The sequence below is a fragment of the Neofelis nebulosa genome, chromosome 10 (genome assembly GCF_028018385.1).
Source record: "Neofelis nebulosa isolate mNeoNeb1 chromosome 10, mNeoNeb1.pri, whole genome shotgun sequence".
Taxonomy (NCBI): Eukaryota; Metazoa; Chordata; class Mammalia; order Carnivora; family Felidae; genus Neofelis; species Neofelis nebulosa.
This window is the reverse complement of record NC_080791.1, coordinates 84,342,768-84,368,532: the sequence shown is the minus strand read 5'-3', so window position 1 is coordinate 84,368,532 and position 25,765 is coordinate 84,342,768. Positions and strand designations below refer to the sequence as shown.

The 25,765-nt window shown below is 36.7% G+C and overlaps 1 protein-coding gene across 1 annotated transcript in view; it reads left to right on the top strand.

The window, feature by feature from the left end:
• Window positions 1–25,765, top strand: part of KCNA4 (potassium voltage-gated channel subfamily A member 4) — a 584,357-nt gene that overhangs the window by 79,751 nt on the left and 478,841 nt on the right. The window contains exon 2 of the transcript XR_009249859.1: window positions 7,509–7,668. The gene's annotated coding sequence lies outside the window, so the exon portion shown is untranslated. The remainder of the gene's footprint in view (window positions 1–7,508; window positions 7,669–25,765) is intronic.

Sequence of the window (25,765 nt, the reverse complement as noted above, 5' to 3'; positions counted from 1 at the left end):
TAGTTGATGGATTGCCATTTGGTACGTGGAATGCATTAATTTCCTTAGTATCTCTCCAAGTTTTGCTTTGTTTTAATTGAAAATTAAATAGGGTTGTTCTGGAACAAATCAAGTCAGAAATATTTATTCTGTATATCACCTTGATGCCCAATGGACTACCTAATGGTTATTACTTATTTCATTACTTGAGTTGAAGGTTGCTATCTGAATACTATCTAGGTGTAGACCCATTCTGCATTCTTCACCTCTGTTTGTTTAATTATGTCTTCCAAAGCTGAATGATTTCAGAGCATGGTCTTATTTTGCCAAAATTTTTATTCTTTTTCCATCACTGCATCAGGTAACAAATATGTTCTGGGTATCCAGCAGATATTTATTACTATTATCATTACGTTTCTTAATCCCTGTATCACTCCTTCAGCCCACATATAACCACAGAATGATTCATTGATACATTGATAATTATAAGTGCTCAAACAACTGCATTTCCATTGATCAACCATATAGCAAACTTTATACATAGAACTGTATACTTTATACATGGAGCTCTTTTTCCTAGGTTGCAAAATTTTGTGTTTGAAACCTGAGACTTCTACGACTTAGGTTTCACTGATGTTTTGATAAAATATTTCTTCAGGTCACCTAGGAAAGAAATGATTGTGATTGATTCCTTTAGTCCCAATACAACTAACTGAAAAGAGACATTTTAAAACATCAGCACATATAAACACACAAGGGAAAAAATGTCAAGAAGGGGAATTGGCTCATTGATTTTAGTTTCCAGCATTCCAAAACTTATTCCTCTTGTTTTTGTCAGTTTGGGGTAGCCTAACATTCCAAATCTTATTCCTCTTACCTTAATTTGGGACGCCATAGATGGGATGGCTTGAATGACAGAGACTTATTTTCTTAGAATTCTGGAGGCTAGAAATCTAAGATCAAGCCCAAGACCAAGATTAAGACCATTACCATGGCAGTTTCTGGTGAGGGCTCTCTTCTTGGCTTGTGGATAGCAGACTTCTTGCTCTGTTCTTCACTGGTGGTGTGTCGGGGGGAGAAGAGAATGAGTAAACTCTGGTGTTTCGTCTCCTAAGGACACTAGTCTCATCATAAGGGCCCCACCCTCATGATCACATCTAAACCTAATCATCTTCCAACCATCCCATTTCCAAATAATCGCATGGTTTTAGGGCTTCAACATATGAATTTTGAGGATTACAGTTTTGTATCTAGCACCTCTTTACAGTTGTGAATGGTTTAAAACAATCAATAAGTATTCACCAAGCGATTGGTATGAGCCCAGGAATGTGCTGGATTCTATGGGAGCTATAAAAAGAAGAAGGACATGAATAAGAAGTTGATTTGAATTTTAATAAATTTAGATAGATCGTTTAGTAAGAAAACAAAGATACAGAGACATAATTCCCTATTAGGGTTTTTAAAATGGCAGAATGCTTTTTGGTTTGGTCATCAAGGAGGAGGAAAATCTTGAGTTTTGGGTTGCACAAGAAGGCATGGTGGGAAAAATAGAAGTTCTTCCTTTAAGAAAATTCTCTTATGATTGCTTAGAATTGTCAGAATATAGATCAGAGCAGCCTAGAGAGGTCTATCAATCAATCTTCCTTTCCTTCTGTGCTCCTCAAGGTATTTACATAGCTGTATAAACCTGAGTTAGAAGGCCTGTGACTTAAATTCATGTGTTCTTATCTACTTCATCTGGGTCCATTATTCTATGCATTAAATATAAAATTGCTTAAGTGAAGAATTAAAGTAATTTAACCAAAAAGGAAAAAAAAATAGTATTTCATGCCTACAGTGTGGCAGACATTTTTATACTATACTTGATTTAATTCTCATAACCGCTCCCCCAAAGTAACTATTTTTATTCCCATTTTACACACAAAGACACTAAATCCCAGGAAGATTAAATAACTTGCTTTAAGCTAGTTTTAAAAAGCACTTATTCGCAGGGTGGGTGATGGGTATTGAGGAGGGCACCTTTTGGGATGAGCACTGGGTGTTGTATGGAAACCAATTTGACAGTAAATTTCATATATTAAAAAATAAATAAATAAATAAATAAATAAATAAATAAATAAAAAAGAAAAAAAAAAAAAAGAAAAAAAAAAATAAAAAGCACTTATTCTGCTAATAAGTGGTAGAAAAGAATTTTAGTCAGACCCTGTTTAATCCAAAGCCCATCAGTTTTTCATCATATCATATCATTTCCCTGAGAAAACTACACTGAACTTGAATTTGGTAACTTCATATCTATTCAATTCTGTATGCTTCCTTCTCAAACTCACATGCATATTCACAGCATTTGACTTGCCTCTCTCTTTCTCATCTTCTCCAACAATCACATCAGATATTTAAGCAAGTTGAAAAGGATAAAAGCTCATCCTTCCATTGTTCCACCAATTGATCAAAAATAATTCCATGCAAAGGAATGAGAATGGTGTGTGCTCTTTTGTATTTCTTTAAGAATTGATGCTCTAAAAGAAATATAATAGATATTATATGAAGATAAGAACCTATGGTAAAATAAATTTGGGAAATCCCGGTTTAAACAGTTAAACAAATTTGTACCTTGTAGGACTTCCCATATCCTAAAATGTTAATGTACGGTATAGATTTCCAAGAGAGTGAAATGAGCTGCTGTGTTTCCATAAATTATTTGACTACAAAACCCTAATCTTATTGAATAACTATTAGAATCTTAGAGAACCTAGAATTCTCTGGAGTACAGTTTGAAACACTGACTTCTGGCAGTGAATGACACTTGTTTCATGTAAATGGTTTTTTCCTATGGTCACTACAGGAGTGCATTTATCTTATGAGTTAAAACTTAAAATACCAGAATACATATGTGGATGAGCTAGTTCTTTCATTTCAATTGGTAAAGCGGTTTGGGGAAGATGATAAGCCACACAAATATGTGCTCAGAGTTCTATTTGTCTGTGCAGTTCAGAGCAAGGTGAATTTAAGATTGAATTGCTCTGATGGAGTGTGAGTGTGGGTAGGGTGGGAGTATGGGTGGGCGGCATTCATTTTAGGCCACCATTATGAAAGTAGAACTCACTTGCTTTTACTATCAGCACAATATGTGCCTTTGTAAACAGGACACAATCTGGAACCTGATTCCTGTATTAAACACACTTTTCTGTAGTTAATTTTTAGAATTTTGAACTTAGCTTCCTCATGCTTTTATAGAGAAGGTTTAATTTGTGCCTACAGAAGGCAGTTATCTTAGAGTCTGGGGGTATGATGGGAAAGTAATACATGAATTGGCATTGGTGGGGAGAGAGAAAAACTGATTGCCACAGATCATTCTCTTGAGCTTCCAACCATCTGGAGGATGCCATATGGAGGAGGGAAGAGTTCAGAGGAGACCAGCACTTAAATCATCAGACCCATTTTAGTCTCCACTGGACTAGATTTGATCATGAAGAGCTGACTATAGTTCTCTCTATTATGGCTACTCAACTCATATAAGTCTAGGCTAAAATAACAGGTCCACCATTTACTAGCTGTGTGTCTATTTTCAAATTACCTAATTTTTCTAAACCTCATCTTAATCATCAGTTAATGTAAGGATAATATTCATTTGGACTTATTATTAATGGAGATAAAAGCATCTACATTGTACCTTGCTCATAGTTGATAATGAGTGCCACTTTCCTTTGCATGCCAGACTTTTGGATGGGTTGGAGAAGGACTTGATGAGTGGGACATGAGGAATCCAGGTAGGGGGGAACATACTGGTGCTTTCCTATATTTGATAATGTTTCTGTGTTAAGAGGGCTAGTCAGTTTTACCTACTAGACACGAGATGACAAATGGATTTAATTTCCAATGAACTTTCTTCAGTTCTCATTTTACTTTTCTGCTCTGAAGACTTTGATAATGAACAGTACTTCCTCTTGGATTTTTCTTTGACTTCTGCAAGGCTCTACTATCTTAGTTCTCCTTAAATATGTGACTACCACTTCCTCCAGCTTTTGAAAAAAAATTGTGTTCTGGTTATCCATCACTGCATAACAAACCATCTCCAAACTGTTTGGAGTAAAACAATGTCTTTTTTTTTTACCCTTTACAGTTCTGGAGGTTGACTAGCGCAACTGGGTGGGTTCTCAGGTTCTCTCATGCAGTTGCCATCAGGAACGCAGGGCTGGAATCATCTGAAGACTTACTCACTCATGTCTGTCTCCTAGGAGGAGCCGGGAGATGTGAATAGATGGCGGCTGCATCAGCTGAAGATCCCTGGGCATCTCTCTCTGTATATATGTCGTCTCTCTTCATAGTTTTTTATATACAGCAGCTTTGGGGTAAACATGCTTCTCACGTGGTGAATCAGGCCTTCAAAGATACATTTCTGAGCTCGGAAGGTAGATGGAGAGAGTGGGGAGAAAGAATGATAACATTTTCTGACCTAGCCTCAGAAGTCAAACATTGTCACTTCTGAAACATTTATTCATCAAGATAGTCACAAAGGTCTGCTCAGTTTCAAAGGGAGGAGAAATAAACTCTGCTCTTGTTGATGGTGAGACAAGATTCTGAAAGAGCACATGGAATCAAATACTTTTGTTGGCACTTTGAGAAAATAGAACTTATCACTGTTTGTCCTTGGGCCCCAACACTGTACATCCCTTTTACATGAAAAATACATTCACTCAGTCCCCTAAGACACCATCCCCCACAGATGTCATGCTATTATGGCATTTGGCTAATTCTCAAGGGCCAGGCTCTTGGCATATAATCAGGTTTAGATATGGGTGAGCCTCTCCAGAGTGGTTCCCTTTCAGAAAGGGAGAAATAGGCAGGACAGCAGTCAGTGGTCTGCAGCAATTTGGAAAAAGTAACTGGGCGTATATTGCCAATTGTTCGATTCGGGTTTAGGCGTACTGCCTGGGAATGATTTTCCACAGCATTTGTCTTTGCCTTTCTCATAAAATGGTTCCTATGTTTGTAGCTCTGGTTTTTTTAGTCTGTTTCCTGCTGGGAGAAGCTCAAGCACGGCCTCTTTCATTTGGTGCTGTTTCTGTCCTTTTCCAGCCAAGCTGATATAATTCTTTTTTTAAAACTTGGCATGTTTTTTAATGTATCAATCTCTAAACCATTACATTAGACAAAAGTAACACCCATGGATCTCTTCAGGGTAATCTCCACGGTACCCCTGAGGTAGCTTCCTCTGAGATGGTTATGGGACAGTGCATTTCAGATTCTTAGAAGTCCTATTGTGTAATTGAAAGGATCTGTGAGACAGGCCTTGGTATGCTTAGAAAGTCTTTTTGTTTTTTTCAGGTACTACCTTAAATTTTTCTTCATATATGTTTTTATCATGGCTTTCTCTTTAGACCATGTTTTCCTGATTGCATACTAGATTTTTTTTCTGTACCCTGAAGCTATTTCTTATTTTTAGGATTGTTTTCCTCCAGAGAGGCTCAGGATGAATGTTTTATTTATGCAGCAAGCCCTGGCTCCTTTATATTTAACAATTCTTTCTTTTGGTTATTGCTCTCCTCATGCACTTTACTATAGTCAGCTAGAAAGCAGGCAGCCATTTAAATGCTCTGCCTGGAGATCTTATATCATCTAGTCCATTAGGTGCATTTTCCCTATTTTCTACATTATAGCAGGCGAGGGTGTTGCTAAATTTTCTAACAATGCCTTTAGGCTAGCCAGACTTTATTTGGCAGTTCATGGAGTCAAAGATACATGTCTCAAGATAGAAGGCCAGCCTTTCATGACTTTTCTTGGAAGTCATGCATATTTCTGCATTTCATTTAGTTAGATGATCACAAAGGCCCACTCAGGTTGAAGAAGAAGGGAATAGACTCCACTTCTTGATGGAAAAATGGCAAGAATCTAGAGAAGCATGCAGGAATAAAAATCTTGAGGCCATTTATGCAACATGTAATCTAACAGATCCAGACTATAGCTGTTTCCAAAGATTCTGTTCTTTCCCTGCTCTACTTTTCTTTCCATAATTGTTCACTTGCTCATTCCATCTGCACTCATGGCTTTAAGTAACATACTATGTACATGACTCTCAAAGTCATCTTCATCATCTTAGTCATTACCATTATCAAATAGCTAACACATTTTGAACACCTGTAGTAATTTAGGCACACATTATTACAATGTTAATAATTATAAATTTTTTTAAAAAATAATGGTAACAACAGTAGTAATACCTATTTCATATACTGTGAAGATTAGTGTGGTGGCATAAAAAAGTTAACCTTGTGGGTTTTTTTAAAAAATATTTATTTATTTTTAGAGAGGAAGAGAACACACATGCACAGGTGCAAGTGGGGGCAGGACAAAGATACAGAGGGAGAGAGAGAATCCCAAGCAGGTTTCACACTGCCAGTGCAGATGTGAGGTTTGATCTCATGGACAACAAGATCATGACCTGAGCCAAAATCAAGTTGGATGCTTAATTGACTGAGCCATCCAGATGCCCCAACCTTGTGAATCTTTAATCACCCACAATCTCTCTCTCCCCATCCCCAAAGTCACTGCAAATAGGTTGTGCAGTCTAAATAAAATTAGTCATTTGTTTGTTATTCAACCAAAGTTTTAAGAACCCTAGCACCACAACCTATACTCTGGCTTGATCACCAACCACTATTTTCCCATATAGAAATGCTTGAACCATCATCACTAGATATTGTTTATACAATATCAGCCAAGATGTCTACTGCTCACTGAATGCTTTGTGCCTTCTTTTCCTTGACAAAGAACCAAACTGAGTACTAAGCATCATAGAACATTAGTGGTGGAGGGAATGCAATGATGCTAGGGGGATCTTAGATACCATCCAGTGATGCAGAGTATTTTACTTGTTGCTCTCTGGAAACTATAGGTATCCAAGAAAATGTTTCTTAATTGAGACTCTCTGCCAATGCTTCAACCGGAACAACTTGATTTTTGCTTGTTTTACAAATTAGGGTTCTATTCAAGATTTTCTTTGGGGATCCCAGGTTCTACTTTCATAAATTGAAAAGTCACCAATAATAAACACCACCCCCTTTTAAAAATGAAGAAACTGAGACTCAGAAGATTGACCACCTCAGAGTCACATTCATAACAAGAGGCAGAGGCAGTACCATCATTAGAGCTCATAGCTGATTCCTATAGAGGGTTCCATTGGTGCAGAGTGATATTCTCCTGGCCTCTCAAAATTACAAGGGAAGACTTTTAATTACCTGTATTGGTATCTCTTCACTTGAGGACTTTCCGTAGGGAGGCTGCTCTGCTGGAATGTGGGGAAGGATGGAAAGCCTGAAGAATTAACAACCCCTGTGATTGAGCCCAAGCAATAAATAACAGAAGTTTGTGTAGAACTACCCTAACTTTTTTGCTCTTTACATGTAAAGAGTCTATACTGTTGTTCTGGGATTTGCCCTGTGGGATTAAGCTGTAGTTATCCATAGGGGTAATTTACTTGATAATATGCTTCTTATATAATATACCTATTTATTTTCTTATTCCTCTTCCAGAGTTTCCTTGGATCATAGCACTAATGAACTTTTTTCACTGGTGTCCTTGTCTGAGGATCTGTTTGGGAGCAAAATCAAATGAAGACATCTTCTGACTCACCATATAGTGTTGGGCTTGAGTTAACCATTGGTGAAGGAGTAGACTGGAGAAAAACAAAGTGTGAGTAGAAGACTGGGTGAAAGATAGAGTGTGAATAGCGTTGCACTTTCATAGTTCATGAAGAACTATGCCATCTTGGCACAAGGTCCTTCTAATCTGTGCAGCCCATTTTGCTAGCCTATTTTATATTTTCATTGTGTTTTATGCTCATTTAGACATCACCATTCTACTCTGACAGTCTAATTGTATTCTAGCTTCCCTGGCTCATGGTGACATTCTCAAAATCAGTGTCCTCTCATTCATCCAGCATGTCATGCAGTGCTTGGCACTGAGTTCACTGGTTGGTTAAGAGAATCACCTTCCTTGTATGTTGGTAGAATGGGTCAGAAGCTCCTCTAACAGGAGCAAGTAGAAAATAAAGTGCCTACACAAGATCAGGGAAAAGAGCTTAGCTGTGAAGTTGTAAGAACTCACAAACCATAAAAGGTTTTTAAGCACAGGAACAGTATTATGAAAGTGCTATTTATGGAAGAAAATGCATTGAAGTTACACTTAAAATAGATCAGATCAAGAGAGCTTAAACTCAAGGAGGCTGACAAGAGACCACTGCTGTAATTTAGGTATGAGGGGATGGTTTGTGGGGAGGAGGAAAGTCATGTCCAGGAGAATCGACAGAAAGACATAGATGGGAAGAGAAACACTGCACAAAATTTCAAGAGGAATTGCTAAGTGTTGGTAGGTAAAAATATGCCAGATTATATATATATATAGTGCTTTCTGTTTTCCATAGTACTTAACTCTAAAGTTTGGAGCCACTGGGCAGATGTGATGTTATTGACAAAGGCAGAGCCATTGAGAGTAGGAACTGCTGTTGGAGGAGGTTAACAAGCTCAGTTTAGTTGTTTTAAGTTTGTGGTGAGAGCAAACTCTCCAAGTAGTAATATGCTATTGAAATACAGAAGAAGCCAGGGCTCTGTGACTACCCTAATCCTCACAAATTATTGTTTCAGAAACACATAGATTTATCAGCTAATTTTTAAGAGAGAAAATAAATAAGAATGGCTGTAGTAAAATATTTCTTATCACTTTTCTTTTTTATAGTAGTCAGTAAAAATTCAATGCCATTATCAGTATAAAGATGCTTTCATATAAAATATTGGATTATAAAATACATGAGAAGGCATTAAAAGTCATTGTTAACCTTCCCAGTTTTTACATGTCATACGAGATAACATATCATTGCTAGGCCTAGATTGAACAGTTGGATGTATTTTATGCTCTCATTTCACTTTATCATGGATTAAGCACTCACTGTGTACATTACAATTTGGGGGAATATAGAATGAATAAGAAAGCATTCTTGCTCTCAACAAATGTAGGATCTAAACAGTTTCTTTGAGACTGAGTCTAGATACCTCCTTGGCCAAGTCAAAAAGTTCACATTAAAATGTCAAGTGTGCATAAACAAAATTTGTGTGCTTGTGGTATCTTGTGGTGGTGCTAATGAAGGCTGTCATTTGGATTGACTAGGGTCATCCAGAAAGGCTTTTCTGAAGAGGTAGCATTTGAGATGTCCCTGGTATGGGATGGCTAGACTATTAGTAGGCAGGAGACTATGTAGCAAGTGGTGGTTGAGCTGTGTTGTTTCAATGATGTGAAAAGTATTGAGGTGTCCTTGGGCTAAGTGGTGGACATATGTGTGTGATGTTGTCAAGGCACTTGTGAACATCAGAGCCTGAAGGCTGCAGCATCACAGTGACTCAGACCTGAGAGCTTTACAGCCTCCCATTGCACAAATCCGTTCTGTTTCAGAGCAACGCCTGAGTCATCATGGGGAACAGTTGGCCATGTTGTTAACAGTACACTCTGAAGCGGTTACAGAATATTTATGCCTGTTGGCAAAGGGAAATCAGATGTGGGGGCTCAGGATACACTCCTGTATAAAGGAATGTGCCTGAAGTCTATTTTTCCCTGGAGCCTCTCTCACAAGGCAGGTAGAAAACTTGAGAGATTGGAATTGTTATAAGAATATTAACAGGTCACCAATGATTCCATTTATAGAATGTACTATGCCCTGTTTAAAGCATGAAAGCATGTTAAATACATAACTGCACTGAAGTGAGTCCTCACAAACACCTGCTGTCAGTAGCTCTGGTTCATGGGTATGGGACAAAGGCTTGGGAAGCTGAAGTAACTTTCCCATAGTCATGTAACCCAGTAATCAGTTGGGATTTGATTTCAGCTGATTCTGACCCCAAGTCCCATTTTTCTTAAACAGTTTTACCTCTCACAAGTAGCTAAGACTCATAAGTACATGGCTGATGGGCCACAGAAATCATTCACAATGACACAGATCTTTAGTGTTTCTAATGTGCCAAATATTATAATTAATAGTAAGTTAAAAGAGCTGTTCCTAAATGTCGTATTTGTTCCTTATAATAACTCTGTAAAGCCAAGTTGAAGTTAATGTTCAGAGAAAGTGCTGGGCAGGAGGAAGTTCACAAGGTAATCCTTGAACACTAAATAAATGCTCATTCTATAAGTGGTTTTCAAATTTTTCAAAATAAAAAAACACTTATCCAAACAAAATATTATGGAGAAACCTAATATGTGATGAAGCCAAAGGGAATGGGACTGTTGAGGCTGAACTCAAGTTACAGAACCTTGGGGACCCTGCCTGTTTAGATTCTTCCTACTGTACTTACTGGCCCACACCAATATACCTCAGTAGAAACCTGGGCCTTGAAGGGCTCAAGTTCTACTCTTGCTGCCTCAGATATAAAGGACACAGCTGCCTTGGTCTAAGCCTTTTATCCTCCCTCTCCCCCTACCTATACTTGCCTTTAGTCATTAGGGAGCATTTCTATTCTTTGACTCTTGTCTTTGCCTCTGCTGTGTGAGCACTGGGGGTTCTGTGTCATAATGTATGAGTTTATGGCTTGCCCTGTGCAGATATTCATATCTGGAGCAAGAACTTCTTTTTCTTTTCTAAAGGAATATCAGGCATCTTTACATGACATTTTAATTATCTTATTATCAGCAAGAAAGCACAGAAATTCTAGTGTCAGATTGCACAGGCTCAGATCCTTGGTGTTTAACTTAGTATGTTGAAAAATAGCCTCTCTGTTTGTCCTCTCATCCCTGAAATGGGGATTATAATGGTAACTGCCACTCTGGATGCTTTGATAATTAAGTTAGTACTTCATGGAAAAGACTTAGAACAGTGGCTGGCACAGAAAAACTGCTTGACAAATATTAGCTATTGCCATGCATTAAAAACTGTGAAGAGTTTTTAGTCTCAATGAGTTAGTATGACTAAGTAGACAAACACACATACCTGTTGCTCTGAGACTGTATTTATCAAAAGCATCACATTAAAAATCAATCTTAAACTTTCCTTTTCAGGAGCAACCATGGTTGAGTAGTGAGACTGGTGTGGCAGTAAATATGATGGGCATTGAGAAGTTATAGTGTATCTACAGGGTATATGATATAGTGTACCATGGGATGGTGAGCAGACCACAGAACATGAGGAGTAAAAAAAATTTTTGAAATATGATGATTGAACTGAAGGAGAGAATAGACACTTAGTATGGAGCCCAATGGGTTTCAGATAAAAATAGAACCAATACGTGGGGGACTAGAAAGAAGGAAGGAAATATTTAGTACCTAGGATGTGTTAGGAATATGCATTCACATGTCACTTAATTTTTATAACTATCTCATAAAATGAGAATTATTTCCTCATTTTTACACATAAGGAAAGCTGGAGTTTAGGAATGCTTATCAATGGGGAGATCTAGAATTCAACATAGGTCCCTTGGACTGCAAATTCTAAGTTCTTTCTGCTGCATCTCTTTATATAAGTTGGAGCTGTCCAACAAGAGATAGGCTGCCATAGCAGTCTTGAAGTGTACACAGAGTGCTGTGGTTGGCTTTCTGTGACTCTTGATTCTAATACTCGGTATATGACAAAAAGACATTTCAATCTCAATTTTCTTCTAAGTTGCCTTTCATATTCCATATTGATTTTTTTCAGGTCTTCATTTTCAGGAAATATGTCAAGTTGCCATTGAGTTTTATTCAGATATCTGTATTAATTTCATCAGAGGGCACATTTCAAGATAGAGCACTTCGCTAGGGGCTTTGCCTTTTAGACACTGATGTAACGGAAAAAACCGAAACACTTAAAGTTGGCTTTGACTATTATGACAAGCATATGATGTTGGTGGAAATCCTCCAGGCTTTCAAGGAGTGAAAATAATGACTGCAAAATAAGCCCAGAGTTAAGCTTTTCTAAGTGCCCCCTTCTGTATTTGCTTCCTCATTATCTGAATCCATAATTTGCCAGACACCAGGCACTTTTCTCCTTGCTCTGACTGAAGTTTTCTCATTTGTGTGATGGGGCAGTTGAAGGACATATCCTTCAAAATTCATCCTCATACTGGTATTTTGTGACTGAAGACTAACCTAAAATAAATTTCCTACACTTTTCTTTCTTTCTTTCTTTCTTTCTTTCTTTCTTTCTTTCTTTCTTTCTTTCCTTTCTTTCTTTTCCTCACTCCCTTTCTTTTTCCTTTGTTTATTTGGTCACCTGCTTGATAAATGAGACTCCAGTTTAATTTTTTTTTAATGTTTAATTATTTTTGAGAGAGAATGAGAGACAGAGACAAAGCATGAGCAGGGGAGGGGCAAAGAGAGAGGGAGACACAGAATCTGAAGCAGGCTCCAGGCTCTGAACTATCAGCACAGAGCCCAATGTGGGGCTCAAACTCACAAACCATAAGATCATGACCTGAGCTGAAGTCCGACACTTAACCACCTGAGCCAAAGTCCGACACTTAACCACCTGAGCCACCCAGGCACCCCTGAGACTTTAGCTTAAATTCAAAGCCTTGACTTAAAAAAATAACCTTGAATTGTGTAGTTCCTAAAACAAGCTGGCACTCTACAAAGAAAAGAAATGATTTCCACTTAAGCAAAACAGCAAAGTTACAAATTGCAGCTATCATCACTAATTAGCTATCACAGATGGAGGGCTGCCTCACCTCAAAGGAAGAGCTGGACAGCTACCTACAGATAACTGGGACATAAATAACTTGCTCAGCTCTCACTACAATAACCATACCATATTGCTTCTCTTGTAAGAGATGTCCATTTTAGAACTGGGACAAAAGTGACTTGTTTTGTAATTAACTTTAATAGAATTTCCTAGGTATAAAAATAATAAACCCTATTGCAGAATAGTTAGGTAAAGGACAAAAATAAGAAAATAAGAAATCATCCACAGTTCTCTCTAGCCATAAATACAGTTAATATATTGTTATATATCCTTCCACTCCTCCTCTGATACATGTTTATGAAGTACTAGCTTACACTGAATATTTTGCAAGCCTTTTTACTTAACACTTGTAAACATTTTTTGTCATTAATATTATCCCACCATATCATTTATGAATAATGAAGAGTATTTTGTTATTTGGATGTTTCTTATTTTAACTACCTTTATTATTTGACACTTAGGTTTTCATTTTTTCACTGTTATAAGCAATGTTGTAATGACCATCCTTATACATAGATCTCGGTACACATACACAAATATTACCTATATTTCCATATATGTATGCTTTATGTATACACACATATACACACACGCGCAGAATCTATATTCAGAACACAGTCCTTTTAGCTATATAGCCTTGAGTGAGTTTCTGAATAACCCTATGCCTCAGTTCATTCACCTATAAAATAGAGGCCATAATAGTATGTACCTCATATGGTTGTAAGAATTAAATGGAATAACACTTGAAACATGATTAGCACAATCTCTGGAAAGTCACAAGTACCCAATAATTATGAGAAAAATATTGTCATTAGTTATGTTTATGTTACTGGATAGTCAGGAAGGTGCAAGTTGGGACAGAAATTTCATTTACTGACCTACTAGTGGTTAGAAATCATGCGTAGGTGGGAAGATGGGTGTGCTTTCCCAGACATCTCTGGAAGCTACCCCCATATCCTTCTTAGCCTTAAGGTAGCAGCAAGGATAATATAAGCACATATTATTTCAAAAGACCCCTGTTGGAGAAGAGTTCAGACAGGCTAAGAGGCAAAATCTGGGGTAAGCAGATGAAGCTACAAGTCCTTTGACTTTTCTGTGCTGCCAATTGTTGAAGCTTAATCAGTTTGCATGTTTTATGATGAAAGATGTTGGCCCTGAGTGGAGAGGCAGTTGGCCGAGATTTGAAAATTATTGTGACAGTTAAAAGAGGAAAGTGAATTAGCAACAATACAATAAATGGTTTAAACAGTAGGCCTGGCCAATCAGAGTCACTGATGTAGAGATATCCAGTCAAAGGCAGGCCAATTCTGTAAATGAGGAAGTTAGCACAACTCAGACTGTGTTGCATAAAGTGGCATTTGAGTTTCAGAAACATTTTAAAGTTCCCAGAGATGATAATGATTTACCATAACATGCGCTATATTTTGGAAATAATGTAAGTACCAAACATTTGGGAATTTGTTACAGAAATCATGGTGGTGTATACCATATTATGTAACTCCTAGGTAATTAATCATTAAAAGTATGTTGCAGAATACTAACTGACATGACAGTGTCTTATTCAAGGAAATAACATTACAAAACAATATGCATAGTATGATTACATTTTATTTTGGAAAAAAATCTTTCATTAAAAAAAGATTTGGAAGGACACAAAACAAGATATTAACAGTTACTCTCTCTGGGTAGTGTAATACTAAATGTACTTTTCTTTTTCTTCTTTCTTTTTTTTTTTTAAATTTTCTACCATAAAGTAAATACGTATATATTGCTTATATACCAAAGGTATATATTGCTTCTGCGATAAGAGTAATTTGTAAATTTAAAAAGGAGTCACAAGTGAATTAAAAATAAAATTATTAAAAACTCTTCACTAAAATCTTGAAAATTAATTTTTAAAGGTATTAATTACCATTTAGGTTTTTTAAAATTCAGTCTAGATTATTTCTACAAACAATCATTTTTCCCCCCTTTCAGTTGGGCTGATCATGCTTGTCAATTAGCAGATAGAGTATTTGAAAACAGGTTGGATTTCATCCTGTGCACTTCAAAATCAGTATTACTTATTCAATTTATTATGTTGGTAATATAGAACTTGAATTTTAATTACAAGTGTTCAAATTCAGGTGTAGAGAATTCCATTAAAAAACACCTTACTTTAACAAGGAATAACTAAGCATAAAAATGAAATGAGCAATGAAAATCTCTGAATGTACCCCAAAAGACCAATGTGCTGGACTGCAAAATTATTTCTTGAACTTCTTTCCTGAGAGAAATAAGAAATTGTTGAGGTACTAAGACTTATCTTTAGAATTAAAATTAGCTAAGGGCAAATATTTTCTTTTCACAACCTGAGAGTACTAGTCATGGAATGTTAATATAGATCTAGTCAAATGTCGAATAAATCAATTGTGTGGTGCTTTATACACAGTATTCCTTCAGAGGTACTTATCCAGTAACAAAAAATCTATCATAAATATGATTTACTGATTTGTTGGATGGCCCATGTTAGTCAAAATCGTCAGTTCTTTTTTGCATAATTTTTTTTCTTTTTCTCCAAAAAGAGAGTGGGAGATTGTTGTTCTAATCTCTTTTTAAGAGCTCATCAATAATGCACCAGATCGAAATTTAGAACAGGCTGTGTAACGATTGGCATATGGGGGATGAAGAAAATTAATTTGATACAAGAGAACAACCAGACAACTTCCCCTCAATAATTCTTCTACTTCTGTGAAGGGAGGATTTAGGAGGTGGTGAGGAGGGTGAGAAGCAGACATTTAAAACCTGCCCTAATGTTTTAACTGCATAAAGAGCAGATTGATATAATTAAAATGCACACTTCCCATCTTTCTTCATCTCGATAGCCAATCAGTTGTTCTGTCATATTGATTCTATCCCTTTAGTTTTACTAAAATTTATCCCTTCCCCTTCATTTTGGATGACTTTCCCAGGTTCAGATTCTCCTTACCTATCTGTGGTTTATTCCAATGGGCCCTATTTTTTTCTGCCCCTATCTTTTCATAATTCAATCTATTTTTTAAACTAATATCATTACAAAGTTAATCTCCAAAAACACAGTTCTCTTCATTTCATTGTTGGGTAACATTTACATCCCATTCTATATTGAGATTATTTGCAATCACTGTATTTGCTTTATCTTTCATAAATCAAGGCTAATTTTATAAGTATCTGGCATCAGAACAGTAAGGCTAGAAGTAGGTTGCTGGTAGTGCAAAAATGCATGTAAAAGAAATGCCCATGATCCATTAGGCAGTACCTTATAACATCAAATCATATGAGGTAAGACCTTTGAGGAAAAGCATCACTGTATTGCAGACTCTCTTTTCTTTTCTTTTTTGAAAGTTTATTTATTTATTTTGAGAGAGACAAAGATAGCACGAGTGGGGGAGGGGCAGAGTTAGAGGAAGACAGAGAATCCCACGCAGGTTCCACACTGTCAGCATGGAGTCCAACATGGGGCTTGAACCCATAAAACCATGAGATCATGACCTGAGCAACCAAGACACTGAAACCAAGAGTTGGATGCTTAACTGACCGAGCTACCCAGGTGCCCTTAGACTCTCTTTCCTTGACTTCAAGCTTCGCAATATGACTGTGTTATATGACTCATTTACTAGTGAAAGCCTAAGAATAAGAATCTTGGGTTTTACTACCAATCTCTTTTCATAACCGACTCAAGAGATCAGGACATGAAAGGATGCATTCATTAATTAATTTTACTTACAAATATCTACTGAGTATCTCCTCATTCCAGAAATCCTGTTAGTACTTAATAGGTTCTTAATAAAGGTTAAGCTAATAGGGTTTAAAGCTTATTTGTCTACACTTTTCATTTTTTTAATTTTTAAAAATATTTTATTATTTACTCTTGAGAGAGAGAGAGAGAGAGAGCAGGAGAGGGACAGAGAGAGAGAGAGGGAGACACAGAATCTGAAGCAGGCTCCAGGCTCTGAGTTGTTAGCACAGAGCCTGACGTGAGGTTGAACTCATGGACTGTGAGATCATGGCCTGAGCCAAAGTAAGACGCTTAACTGATTGAACTGCCCAGATACCCCTACATCTTTCATTTTTATAAAAGATCAATTAGGTAAACTGATCAACGTCTATGGCAAGCACTAGAATAACTATTTGTAGTAATATATGAAGTTCCTTCAATTCTCCAGCATAGGACTATTATCGTATATAATCATCCTTCTTTCTGGAACACTCATCTTTCACCTTTTAGCTCCTGTCCAATTTAAAGATTTTATTTCAAATGTTATTTTTGCATGGAAATCTTTTCTTATTTCCTGAGATTAGATTTAACCTCCACATAAAAAAACTTCATAACATCCTACTTTCCCTTTACAGCACTTAACAGAATGTTTAATTATCTAATTCATAGCTCTCTGACTAGACTAACTACAAAAGACCTCAGGCTTGCTCAGTGCTTCCACTCAATGCCTGAAACAATGAGACAGTGGACATTTGTAGGATGAATGAAGTAATGAATGGATCTTTTCATCTCTCAATCTCTTATGATTCTTGTAAAAAGATATTGTTAATAAAACCCAGTCTGTTACTATTAATTGAGGCATCTCCAGGGTCACCATAATCCTACTGTGAGGATTGAAGTCATACACAAAGGGTCTACAATACAGTGTTCAAAAGTCTTGACTCAGGTGGCCCTGATGTACTCAGATACTCACTATGGATAATAAGCAGCTAAATGAGTTTTTTTTTTTACAGCTTTTTTCACTACCAGCATTCTGCCTCCAGGATTACTGTTTCAAACCCAGAGATCCTTATGTTTAGCCTTGATCTTTGAAAGGTAAGGTGAACACAAAGATTGCAAATAATTTCAATATAGAATAGAATACAAAATGTTATTCAGCAATAGGATATTACCCAAGTACCCAAAGGAACTATTCATAGACATAAATAATTAAAAAAAAAAAGAACTGGAGGGGTGCCTGGTGGCTAATTGGTTGAGAGTCTGACTCCAGCTCAGTTTGTGATCTCGTGGTTCTTAAGTTTAAGCCCTGTGTCCTGCTCGCTGCTGTCAGCACAGAGCCTGGAGCCCACTTCAGATCCTCTGTCCTCCTCTCTCTTTGCCCCTCCCCTACTCGTTCTCTCTCTCTCTCTCTCTCAAATGAATATATTATTTTTTTAATTAAAAAAAGAAACCTAGAGGGTAAAAATGTGGGCCAAACTGGTCAAGGAAGCATCCATGTAGACTTTTCTACCTTCCTCCCCGTTCCCCATTCCAAGCAGTAAGTTTTGTTCCACATGCATTTGATAGTCTTTTATGAGCCCTTTAAAAATCCCTCCAGATCTCTTTCCATATCCATCATAGAATCATAGCATTCTGTATTTGTTGAGTGTATGTACATGGCTTGCTCTGGCAATGGAAAACTAATTAAAATCTTAAGTGGTTTCAGCTGTGATTTTCAGCAAAGATTCATCCAAGGCATTGGGTAGCAGAGCAGTGAATAATGCAGATGAGGTCCTTAATCTTATATAATTTATATTATCATTAGGCAGAGAGAAAATCAATAAGCAAGCAAAGCAACAAATGGCCAGGATAATTTCTTGGAGTATGATGTTTCCTGTAAAGAAAACAAGACTGGGTGATGTGATCGATGGTGACTGGGGCTGCTGGTTGTTGATTGAGATTTTTAGTTTGGGTGATAAAGGAGGACTTTCCTTGCAGAGATGACATTTGAGCCTTCACCCTTTTCCCCTACAGCAGTGGTTCCCAACTAGGGATGATTTCACATCACCCTCCCAAAGAACATTTGATATTATCTGGAGATACTTTGGTTGTCACAGCTAGAGGGGTATTTGCTACTGATATGTAGTGAGGGAAGAGGGCCAAGGATGTTGCTAAACATTCTACAGTGTATAGGACAGCCTCCCCAAAAGAATTATCCATTTCAAAATATCAACAGTGCTGAAGTCGAGGAACTGGTTTATTCTGATCAAGACATCCACGTTGGTTCTTTGAAGTTGTGAGTCACATCACGTTAGTCCTCTGTTCTAAATCCTTTGAGAATCCCCATGTCTCCCAGCTCTCTCCATTACTCCTTGGCTCTTATTTCACTTCTTTTATTCATTACACTTCAACTTCTGGCCTTTGTGCTGGCAGATACTCTTGCTTGGAATGTTCTTCCCTTAGATATCTGAAGGGTTATCTTTTCTCTATCAAATATACTTACTTATGACCTTGCCAGTTGCAATCCTATACTTTCCTTCTGATTGTCTTACCTGGATTTTGCTTCTATGGCATCTTCTAACATGTCATATTGCTTAGTTATATAATATGATATTGCTTATTGCTTATCTCCCCTCCTGGAAGCTAATCTTCATAAACTTACAGGTTTATGACAGTGTCTGGCATAGTGGGTGCCTTGTGAATATTTGTCAAATGAAGGAAGGAAGGAAAGAACAGACTTGAATGATAAAAATGTGGCTGCCAAGAAAAACCCTGGGGAAAGAGTAAGTGTAAAGACCTTAAGAGACAATGAGACTGGTATGCAAAGGTCCAACTACCCACCCCCCAAATTTTAATACTGAGCTATCTTTTAAATGTTCAACATTGCTTTTTGTTTTAGTTATTGTTTCAGAGGCTGCTACTTAAAAGTAAGTATGTTATCTGAAACATAACACAAAATTAAACTAATAAGTGTTATGCCATCAGCAATTTATTGTACTATCTCTTAAATAAAGATGGAATGAATGAAGGTAGAAGAGAAAAAGATAAGGAAGAAGTCTTCTGAATGGAAGTATGGGAGAGGTTGAAAATGTCAAGGGAAGAAACTAACATTTGCTGATCAACTAGTATGAGCAAGTGCATCACTAAGTAGTTACATATGTGCTCTTATTTTGGGTCCAACATTTTTAAAAATATTTTTTAAGTTAATTTATTTATTATTGAGCGAAAAAGAGCACAAGCTGGGGAGGAGCAGAAAGAGAGGTAGACACAGAATCCGAAGCAGTTTCCAAGTTCTAAGCTGGAGCACAGAGCCCAAAGTGGGGCTCAAACCCACAGACTATGAGATCATGACCTGAACCAAAGTCAGACACTTAACCGACTGAGCCACCTAGGTGCTCCATTTTGGGTCTAAAATTGTATTCATCCACTCAGGCTGCTATAACAAAACACCATAAGCCAAGTAACTTAAACATTAGACACTTATTTCTCATCATTCTAGAAGCTGAAAAGTCCAAGATCAAGGTGCTGGCCAGTTTGGTCAGGATTTTCAAGAGAAAATCCTGTTTCTGACTTAAAGATGGCCATCTTCTTGTTGTGTCCTCAAAAGGGGGAAAAAAGAAAGATCTTTGTGTTTCTTTTTATAAGAGCACCAATCCCATCATGAGGGCTCCACCCTCATGAACTAATTACCTCCTGAAGGCTCCATCTCCAAATACTGTACCATCACTGGCTTCCTCATCAAAAATGTAAATTTCTATAGGCCTTGGAAGGGATGTTATACTAAGTCCCACTGCTTATAGTATAAGCATATTTAAGAATGCTGTTTTCTTGTCCTGGAAAGATGAGTAATGAAAGTCTTTACATATGAGAATTATGGCCATTCTGAATTGCTGGAGTTAATGCATTCAAATATGCAATTGTTTGAAAGAGTCATCTTTGATTTTGTGCCAATTTTAATTGCCTATTTAAGCAGAAATGCACTTCAAGTTATTTTTAGTCCTATAAATTGGGTTTATAATTCAGTGAATTCACTCTTCAATGCAAATATCAAGGCTGTTATATTTGCAAGCTAGTAGAAGATGCGACTTCTATTTTTAACTTCACTGGTCATCAAAATGATGCATGGCACTAGTTTAAGAAGTAAACTAGTCAAGGTAACAGTTTATGAAAACACTCCACCTTTATAAGAAATCACTATATCCCAGCACTTGTAAAATTACAGCTTGATAAATTTACACATTATTGTTAAATCTGTGAAAAGTCAAATACTTTCTTTGGAGAATTGCTATTGTCATATGAGTAAACTCTGTATTTCTTTGCATGATAAAGACTGCCACTCACGTAGATGTCACAGTTTATGCCTGTCAGATAGGTTTAGACAGTTGGAGGTTGCAGTTAAAGATTGTCACTCTGCGGGATATTTTTCAGTAGTTCATTTATATAATTCTATTTTATTAAAAAATAAGAAAATGACTTGTTAGAGCAGATTCTCCTCACCTGCTCCAATTCAACATTTATGTTCTAGGAAATTCTAATTCTTTATAAAAGAAAAGCATATCTACAAGGCCTAGGAACCTGGGAAGTTACCGTGAGCATAATTCAACAATGTGGTTGAGTGGCTAGACTATCACTGTGCCTTTGGAAATGGATAAACTTGATTACAACACATGTAGAGCAAATATCAAAAGATTGACCTGGCAGCTACTCTTTTGGAATGGTGGCATGAGGAGCTCCATGGACTTTTCCAGTGAAACAATCGCAACTGTTGAAAATCATTTAAAAAATAACCACTTATTCAAGAAAAATTCTGTAAGGACGATAAGTCTAGGGCATTTGAACCATGACCTGCTTCCTCTCACACCATCTCTCAGCTCAGTATAATGGAAGCTTCACTGTGAACAGATGGAACTAAAGGGATGAAACTATCTCCCCCTTTGGCTTCCAGCTGAGAATTATAATATCTCATGTAGAGGAGTGGGTCACCAGTATTTCTCATCCTTCCCTGCTCCATGTTGCAGAGACTCTATTCCAGGAAGGAGCAGCTGAGAAGTTGGAGGTGATCTCTTCCTCAGTCCAGGTTCTACTCATAGGGCAGAGGTTCTATTCACTGTGGGGCAGGTAATCACCCTCACCCCACCTTGCTCATAGAGCATAAGTTCCACAGTAGAAGAAGAAATTTGAGAAAACCAGAAGCTACTTTCCCCACTCAAAACTGCTAGTAAAGCCAAAGTATCACTTTAGGAGAAGCTGGCCATTGTCCATGGCCCTACTTCTAGAGTAATGGCTCAGAGATTTTGCTTAGGTGGAGACAAAGTCCATAAGAAGAGAGAGGTCTAAAGCACTCCATAAAGGAATTTATATTATTTGGAACAGAATTTGGCAAGTTTAAGACTAAGGGTGCTCTGGAAAACAATGGAGATTTTGATGGTAAGCAATTGAGAAGTGCAAAATTCCAATTTCTAGATGAAATTGAGTTTGGAAATACATTTGGAGAACAGATTGAATTGCATTACAGTATTTACTTCTGTAGAATGACTAAAAAATAATCAGGTGCAATATGTGTATCAAAATTCCATTCAGTCCAAATAATGAACATATAAGAGATGTTTCACTTGTATAAGAAAACCATCAATATTTGAAATACCAACAACTTTATTTTTTTAGAATAAAAGATTACAGATCTCTGTAATTCCCAATAATTGTCCCCTAATGTGGAATACTGAATGATGCATTTGCAGAGTCATAAGTGCATGGAAGATAGAGAGCCAACAAGAGTGATAAAAAATGTCAGTGTCAAAGTGATATTTTATTTTTATCAATAGAAAGAAAGAAAAATTATACTTGCTGATAATGGTGTAATGGCTCAGGGATATCATGGATACATTTCATTTTCCTTTAGCTTCATATGTTCTTTGAAAACTGCCAGACTATATAAAATTTCTGTAAATAATTGTAGACAACTCAGGAACAATATGCAAATAAAAGAAACTGCTAGTGTAGTCCTTGAAAATAAGCTATATCTTTTTCTTCTTATTTATTTTGTGAGAGAGAAAGAGAGACTTCCTGAGCCAAGGAGGGGCAGAGAGAGAGAGAGAGAGAGAGAGAGAGAGAGTCCCAAGCAGGCTCTACACTGTCAGAATGGCACCCAGTGTGGGGCTGAACCCATGAACCCTGAGACCATGACCCAAGCTGAAGTCAAGACAGATGCTTAACCAACTGAGCCACCCAGGCACTCCTAACCTATGTCTTTTATGCACACTGAACAATTCTTGTGCAAAATCAATGGAAATTAAAAATTAGATAATGTAACAATTTTCTTTAAAAAATGAGTTCACAAAACTTATTTTTGTTTGTGCCCTATTCTTGTAATACTATTGAGGCCATGCAAAGTGGCTAGCAAATTTTTTTGAGAGAGAGAGAGAGAGAGAGAGAGAGTGCATGTGCACATGAGGAGGAGGGAGGAGAGAGCAAGGGGGAGAGAGAATCTTATGCAGAGCCCAATCTCACTAATAGTGAGATCATGACCTGAGTCTAAATCGAGTCGGGCACTTAACTGACTGAGCCATGCAGGTGCCCTGAAAGTTTTGATTTACAAGAAACTTGGGCAATACTTTAGTTAATTCAGACAATATTTACAACTGCCACTTATAAAGAATACTGTCAACCAAAATCAATTTGAGAAATTAGTTTTGCAATTATACACTATAAAATCATAATTAAAAACAGGGTGCTGTGTGATTTTAAAGTCCTTGGCCTAGTGCACTTTAAGTCAGATGCCCACTTTTAAACATAGCTTTAATATTGTTTGTCTTTATTTCTTCCTTCCTGTTCCTCTGAATACGGGGAAATAAATTGCAATATATCCTGGTTTTGCTAATGTGGAGCAGATAGTGTTTAAATTTAGTCTGCAAGATGATTTCACATTGGTACCGTAAGTGGTCCATTTTTCATGTTTTTGTTTTTTGACACTGAAGACTTGAAGGCAGTGAGTCTTGTGTTAGAGTCAATAGAAAATGTAATACTCAAGGCAACAGAACTGAAATGGGGAATTTGGTATCAATTATGTTGCAGAGCATTTAGAATCATGGTAAACGACTTAACTTGATTACTGCATCCATCATGACTATTTCTGAATAGTGCTTAGAGATATCAGGGACAATTTTAATGGAAAATATGCACTTTCAGAAGGGTGACATCTATAGAACCTATCTTTGCCACCAAGTGCAAAGTACTTACAGCCACGTGGTATATTTTCTGACAATTTATATGTATGAAATTATACATTCTATTATTTAATTAACAGCATTTATTACCTTTCCAGCTTTTTTACAAAGCACAGTGACTAGTATAATCAAATGTTCTATGAACTGTTATGTATTAAAAATGAAATCCAATTATGGGGCAATTTCAATGTCATCCTTTTTAAGCCTAGCAGATTTCTATAATGAAGCCCATCAATTGTTCTTTCCTGCTATAACATTTGATATTCTCAAACAAAATCTTTCAATTTTGTGTAGTAAGCTCCTTTCAGCTGTTTTAATTTTAGTTATTTGGTTCAAAGTATATGGAATTCATTAAAAATAATTTGTCATGTGCATGTGAACTATTAAAAAAATGAGACTAAGGGGAACTTGTTTGAAGTTTCAGAAGTAAAATGCACTTACAATCAAACTCGAACATAATCTGTTAGGTTTTGAAAAGGTTCATATGTTCTTTCCTTACATATTTTCTCTTCCATAATACACATATCATATGTATTTGGTTTTTAGAGAAAGAGAAAGATATTTCTTGAGTGCCTACTTTATGCAAGTATTTCATAAAATGCACTGGAAAATTCTTTTTTAAAAATTGAAGTGGCATTGGCACACAATGTTACATTAATTTTAGGTGTACGGCATAGTGATTCAACAGGAATGTATGTTGTGCTGTGCCCACCACAACTGTAGCAACCATCTATGGCCATACAATGCTAATAAAATACCATTGACTATATTCCCATGCTGTACCTTTTACCTCTGTGACTTATCCATTCCATAACTGGAAATCTGCATCTCATATATATATATATATATATATATACACACACACACACACATATATATATATACACACACACACACACGCACACACATCTTCTTTATCCATTCATCTGCCAATGGACACTTGGGTTGCTCTTGGTTTGCTTTTATATCTTGGGTATTGTCAGTAATGCTGCAATAAATATAAGGGTGCATTTATCTTTTTGAATTAGGGTTTTGGGGTTTTTTTGGTGGGGATAAGTATCCAGTAGTGGGAGCTTATGGTATTTCTATTTTTTATTTTTTTGTTTATTTATTTTGAGAGGGTGGGGAAGGGCAGAGAGAGAGGGAGAGAGAGAATCCCAAGCAGGCTCTGTGGTTTCAGCATGGAGCTCCATGTGGTGCTTAATCCCACAAACCATGAGATCCTGACCTAAGGTAAAATCAAGAGTCAGGCACTCAAAAGACTCACCCAGGCACCCCTATTTTTAATTTTTTGAGGAACTCCATACTATTTTCCACAGTGGCTATATCAATTTCACCCACCAACAGTGTAGAAGAATTGCTTTTTTCTCCACATCCTTGCCAGCACTTGTTATTTCTTGTGTTTTTGATTCTAACCATTTTGACAGGTGTAAGATGATGTCTCGTTGTTGTTTTGATTTGAATTTCCCTGATGGCAAGTGATGTTGAGCATCTTTTCATATATCTGTTGACCATCTGTATGTCTTCTTTGGAAAAATGTTTATTTAGATCCTCTGCCCATTTTTTTTAATTACTTGCTTTTTTAGTGTTGGGTTGTGTAAGTTCTTTATGTATTTTGGATATTAACCCCTCATTGGATACATCAGGTTGTCTTTTTGTTCTGTTAATGGTTTTCTTCTCTGTTTAAAAGCTTTTTATTTTGGTGTAGTCCCAATAATTTAATTTTGCCTTTGTTTCCCTTGCCTGAGGAGACATCTAGAAAAATGTTTCTGTGGCTGATGTCAAAGAAATTACTGCCTATGTTTTTTTCTAGGAGTTTTATTTCAGTTTAAGGTCTCACATTTAGGTCTTTAATCTATTTTGGGTTTATTTTGTGAATGATGTTAGAAAGTGACCTACTTTCATTCTTTTACATTTAGCTGTCCAGTTTTCCTAGCACCATTTGTTGAAGAGACTGTCTTTCCCTAGTGCATATTTTTACCTCCAAGATTAATCAATTGATTAATTAACCATATAAGTATGAGTTTATTTCTGAGCTTTCTCCTGTGTTCTATTGATCTACATGTCTATTTCTGTTCCAGTACCATATTGTTTCCATTACTACTGCTTTGTAATATGTTTATAAATCTGTAATGGTGATATATCTAGCTTTTTTCT